At 41.8% G+C, this 6406-nt stretch overlaps 1 pseudogene; it reads left to right on the forward strand.

Moving 5' to 3' along the window:
* The first annotated feature begins 431 nt into the window (after positions 1 to 431).
* Positions 432 to 2491, forward strand: LOC121011756 (40S ribosomal protein S10-like; annotated as a pseudogene).
* Positions 2492 to 6406: the final 3915 nt, after the last annotated feature.

The raw sequence follows: 6406 nt of genomic DNA on the forward strand, positions 1-6406 counted from the left end.
CTTGAATAGCAACACTTTTTTGTTGTTGTTAAATATCATTTTACGTGTTTTTCTAATTATAAAAGTAGTACACGTTCCTTATAGACTATTTGCACAAAACTGTACTGAAAGAACTTTTGTAATCCTGCCACTCATTCTTGGGTTTCCATGTATATATGGCTGTCTAACACTTCACAGCTGATATTTTGCTGAGTGCTGTGTGCCCAGCTCACGGTGATCCAATGAGAGACTTACCCACAGATGTGCATCGAGTCAGTGGCATAGTCTAGATTCAGTCTTAGCAAGTCTGGCTTGAGAGCATAAGCTCCTAAATTAGCTCCTTATGCTTCTAATTTACACCCAAATCAGAATCCTATATAATAGGCAGAGGGAGAATTTTTCAGTACCACAAAATAATGTCTCAGAAATGTGTTTTCTAAGCATAACCAAGATTTTCAATATAATGGCTGGCCAGTCTCCAGTCAGCTGTCAGCCCACTGGCACTTTTGCCCTCATCCTCACCGCTCAACAACACACACTGACCCCACAGAGCTAAAGGCAACCTCTTTGATGCCAAATCCAATGGACACTTTAGAACCCTTCTCTTTCTTGACCCCCGAGCAATATTTGAGACCATTATCCCTTCCTTCCTTCTGTCATTTAGTCAGTAAGTATTTATTGAGCACCAATTATATTCTAAGCACAGTGCCAAGTATCAGAAACTTCCTTTTCTATTGATTTCCAGGACATATTCTCCTTTGCTTTCCTCCTCCTTCTCTGACCATGTTTTCTTAGTCTCAAACTTCATGTCCCCCTGGTCCTCAGCCTCATGTTAGGGTCTTCACCAGGGTCTCTCTGCCCTGGCTGTGCCTTAGAATCACCTGTGGCACATGCCTGGAGATTCTGATTCGGGGTGGAGCCTAGGCATCAATATTTGAAGATGCCACATGTCTTCCACTCAACAGTTGATTTTCCTCCTGTGTTCCTCATCCCAGGAAATGGCATACCTCTCCGTCCACCAGCTGAAGCTGGAAGCCTTTCCTTCCTTCTCTTCCTCTTCCAATCAACCACTATGTCCTGTTGATTCTATCCACCTTTCACATGTCTCCATCTCCATTGTCATTACTTACATTCAGACCATCATCATTTCTTAGCTGGATTATTGAAAATACCCTCCCAGTTGATCTTGCCTCCGACCTTGCCTCACTCCAATCTCTTTGTTATTTTTGTTGTTCCACAATGAAAATAACTTTGCAGTTTCTTTCCTGGTTATACAAGTAATACATGATCAATATAAAAATAAGACAATCATACCAAAATAAGGAAGAAAGAAAATGATTACCTGAAATCTCACTACCCTGAGATACTTCTGTTCCTCTGTCAGCTTTTTAACATTGATCAATCATATGAGAAAAGAGTCTGAACCTTGTCTCTTGCTGGGATTCAGATGCCTCAGGATGGCCCTCAGGGAGGGAGAATTTTAAGTAGGAACAAAGAGGGCTCAGAAGGAGTGAATATATAATTGGAAATAAATGGTATAATATCATAATGCTGCTTTGTTCTGAATAGAAGGCACTTAAAAATTTTTTTTCTATACCTTCCCTTCTCTCTCTTTCTTTACTCCCTGCACCCCACCCCTACGCCAGTTAATCAATGCTAAGAACTTGGTATGTATACTTCCACTTTTCTTCATGCTCACATAATCGTATATTGTGTTTGCCTCCTCACAACAGTGACCAGCTACAGAGGTTTAATTCCTTGAGGGTTTACGCTTATATGAACAAAGCCCATGGCTCCATAAAGTGATCAGGGAGCCAGGTTCCTTCAAACTGTCTGCCTTGCGATCTTTCACACGGTCATATCTTCAAAGCCATAAAAAATGTTTGTAAAAGTGCCAGCTATCACATTCCCATTTCAGATAAAAAAAGAGAATACCACTCCCCAGCCCCAGCCCCAGACGTGGCAGCCAACGAGATGTTGATGCCCAAGGAGAGCCGTATTGTCATTATGAACTCCTTTTCAAGAAGGGAGCGACGATAAGCCAAGGAAGACATCCACATGCCTAAACCCCCCGAGCCAGCAGACAAGAATGTGCCCAATCTTCACATCATGAAGGCCATGTAGGCTCTCAAATCACGGGGCCACGTAAAGGAACAATTTGCCTGGAGACATTTCTGCTGGTATCTTACCAGCCAGGGTATCCAGTATCTCTGTGACTACCTCCACCTGCCCCCTGAGATCGTGCCTGCCGCTCTGTGTCACAGCCGTCCTGAGATGGCAGGCCAGGGCCCGAAGGTCTGGAGGGAGAGAGACCTGAAAGACTCACCCGAGGGGACACTGACAGAGACACCTACAGACGAAGGGCTGTGTCCCTTGGTGCCAACAAGGAAGCTGAGGCCGGAGCTGGGTCAGCAGCTGAATTCCAGTTTAGAGGCGGATTTGGTCACGGTCAGCCACCTCAGTAAAAGTGGAAGAGATGGTTTTCTGTTAAATAAATCTGTAGGCAGAAAAAGAAAAAAGAAAGAAAGAGAAAGAAAGAAGGAAAAAGAAAGAGAGAGAAAGAAAGAAAAAGAAAAAAAGAAAGAAAAGGGGAAGACCAATAGCAAGAAAGAGCTTCACCAAACACTCAGTCCAAAACTCCCATTATACCTCATTGGCCACTCCAATCTGCAAGACAAGGCAGGAGAAATGTACACACACACACACACACACACACACACACACATGCACATACACGCACACACACATACATGCCAACACACAAAAGATGTTAGGGTTTTTGTTTTGCTGTTAGCAGCAAAATTGAATTGGAGGACACATACACTGTTGCATACAGCTCTTCCTACTTAATCATATTTAGTGGAAATCCCTCCAAGTCACTGAGTATAGATGTAGCCTATACTTTTTAAATGGCTCCGTTACTCCCCATGATATGTGCATGCTATAATGTATTCAATCATTCCCCTAATGGTGGGCTTTCACTTCTTTTCAGTGTTTTGCCAACCACAAACAACAGCAAAAAATACCTTTGTACATGTATCTTTTCAACCGTGATTTATTTCTGTAGACTAGATTCCCAGCAGTCGGATTGCTGGGTTGAAGGCCATATATGTTTAACTGTTATAGTCTTTCCCTGATTGCCAAATAGTTTGCAGCAATTCATATTTCATCCAGCAATGGATGAATAGCCGTTTCCTCTTCACTTTCACCAGTAGTAGGTGTTATCACTGTTCTTAATTTTTACCAGTCCAGAGGGTATATAAAGTGCTATTATATTACTACTTTAATTTTAATTAGCATCTTTAAATATATTTTTTGGACATTTGGATTTTTCTTCTATGAATTGCATTCATACTATTTACCCATCTCTATCAGGTTTGTCTTTTCAAATCAGTTTCTTTTTCTTTTTTAAGTTTATTTATTTATTATAAGAGTGTGTGTGTGCGCAGGGGAGGGGCAGAGAGAGAGGGAGAGAGAGAATCCCAAGCAACCTCTGCACTGTCAACGTGGTGCCCGATGTGGGGCTCAAACTCACCAACTGTGAGATCAGGACCTGAGCCGAAATCAGGAGTCAGACACTTAAGTGAGCCACCCAGGCACCATTCAAATCAGTTTCTGAGAGCTCTTTGTATATTATGGATATTAATCCCTAACTAGTATAGTGCAATTTGTATACTAATAGACTATATAAAAACTCAATTGGATCCTCTTTGTCTGCAGCATAAAATCTAAGTAGCTTAACAAATCCAGGTGTGTTGTCTGAGCAGGAGATGTTATTTAGATGCCTTTGATGAGAACAGTTAGGCAATGCCCTCCTCTCCGTGTATCTATTTATACCCACTGATTTACACAGAAGTTGAACAGTCCAGCCTATGAGAAAGAGTCTGAATCTTGTCCCTAGTTGGATTTCAGTCATCTGATGGGCCCGAAAGAGTCATGATTATAAGTAGCAGGGGGACCCAAGAATTAAGTCATCATATAGAAGAAGGTGTCTGGCCCCTCAGATCAAATCCAGTAGTTAGGCCTGAGTGCCCAAGGGGAATGGCATTCTGGGTTCATGGTGGAAGCTAATGCTGTAACTTGCCTCACTAACCACTTTGGCAGCATGTGTGCTCCTGTAAGAAAGTGGAGTGGGGAGAACTTCTGTGGAAGTTTGAAAAGCTGTTGGTGTGCAGTCAAGCAGCCTTACTGGGGAAACTTTATTTGAACGTTACCCAACAAGGGCATTTTCCCAGAGGGTTTGCTAGATCCGTGGCAATCATCTCTGGTCTTTAGATGCAGCAGTGATGCTCCAGTGTCAACACTATAAAGCTCAATAGACTGCTAGGTATTTGTGACAACGATAGGACAGAACTTCCAGCCTTGTGTTGGTACCCTTGTTGAAGCATTAAAGCCTGGGACTGCAGGATTCCAGCCTCGCTAGACATGGGCAGGTGATAACCTAGACTATTTCACCAAAACATGGAAGTACTCCCTGAAGAGTCTTCTAAGGACTTGGTGGAAAAGACCCTGAAAATACCTGATATTCTGCAAAGATCTCAACTTCCTTTAGTCAAGTTGATGGGATGCTGAGCTTGGGAGAGCTGGATATTGATGCTGGTGGCGTTGCCCCTGCATACACTGACTAGCGAAGCCTGAAACTGGTCGCTTTCATTCTCATTGTACATGTTATGGCTCCTGCCAACTCTCTGGCCTCACCTCCTGCATTTTCTCTGTCCCTCTCGAAGTTTTGCATTTGCTACACCAGTAGGAAACTCCTCCAAGCACCACACTTTGCCTACTATAACTTTGCTGATGCAGCTCTCTGCCCCTGAAACACCCAACCCCTCAGCCACATTATTTACTGGCTAACTCCTGTCAGCTACTACCTCTTTCAGGAAGCTTTCCTTAATTCTTCCCATCCGGGTTTCAGGTCCCTCCTTAATGTTCTCATAGCATCCTACATGCTCCCACACCCACCCCTTCTATTAGACTGGAAGCTACTTTCCTCAGCATTGAGTACAGTGCTTGACATATAATGGATGGTCGGTAATGCTTATTAAATGAGTGAATTAATGAATGAAAAATTAAATGTCTACATGTGCTCAATGCTGTACTCATTTCTTCGAAGAGAAATAAAGGGCATATCCTCTACCCTCAAGTGACTGATAACTCAGTTGAGAAGACAGAGGTGTTTTTTTTTGTTTTGTTTTGCTTTTTTCTCCCCCCCAAAACTAGCAAATAATTATATGCCTTTAAGATTAAATGCTTAAGAGCATTGAGGGCTGGGAAAAGGGAACATAATGAAGTCACATACATCAGGAGAAAGGAATGCCCTATTCTGTTCATGAACATCTTTATATGGTACAAAAATAGCCTCCAAACATGTATCAAATATTGACTATGTGAAGCCTGTTGTGCCAGTCATAGATGCTACAAATTGGGAACATTACTGTCTTTGGAGACTTATTATCTAATTGGAACCACCCCAGATTCTATTTGGAAGTAGGCAGGGCATACACAATAATCAAACAGGTAACAAACAAGTACCATACCTCTAATGACAGGACAAGGTAGCTACATAAAGAGAAAGCAGGGGCGCCTGGGTGGCTCAGTCGGTTAAGTGTCCAACTGCAGCTCAGGTCATGATCTTGCAGTTTGGGAGTTCGAGCCTCACACTGAGCTCTGTGCTGACAGCTCAGAGCCTGGAACCTGCTTTAGATTCTCTCTCTCCCACTCTCTCTGCCCCTCCTCCCACCCTCTCTCTCAAAAATAAACATTTTTTAAAAGATAAGGCAAATCAGTTTGCATGTATTAAAAGAGCAAAGATTAAAGCAGAGATAATATCCAGCTGTGTGGGCATGGGGTGAAGTGAGTACTTTTGCAACTACTCGCAGAAGGGCAAATTGGTACATATTTTCTGGAGGGCAATTTGGCTCCGTATATCAAGACTTTCAAAAATATTCCTACTGTTTTGACCCCCTGGTTCTATTTCTAGTAATTTATATTAAGGAAATAATCAGAGGCATGGACACTTATGGACAAAGATAGTAATAGCAGTGTTATTTTTAATAGAAAAAAATAAAAATAGTCTAAATGTCGAACAATAGGGAATCGGCTAAGTAACTTATGATTCATCTGTATGACAGACATTATACGGCCATTAAAATCCATGTCGTTCTCAGAATTTTAGCATCATGGGAAATTTCTCACAGCATAACATTAAGTGAAAAAGTATGCAAAACTATATATACCTGTCATCTCCCACATTTTGTGGTTGCGAAAGGAAATACCCCCAAGATGTTAGCAGTGGTGGAATTATAGCTCTTTTTTTTTTCCTAAAAGTATTTATTATTTTACAGTTAGAAAATGGTTTTAATGTTTTAATGAAAGAAAATTGCTAGGACAAGGTAGTTAATGCTAAAAGCAAGAGGAGTCAGTGGCCGTA

The sequence above is a fragment of the Herpailurus yagouaroundi genome, unplaced genomic scaffold (genome assembly GCF_014898765.1).
Source record: "Herpailurus yagouaroundi ecotype Mexico unplaced genomic scaffold, PumYag 195, whole genome shotgun sequence".
Lineage (NCBI taxonomy): Eukaryota > Metazoa > Chordata > Mammalia > Carnivora > Felidae > Herpailurus > Herpailurus yagouaroundi.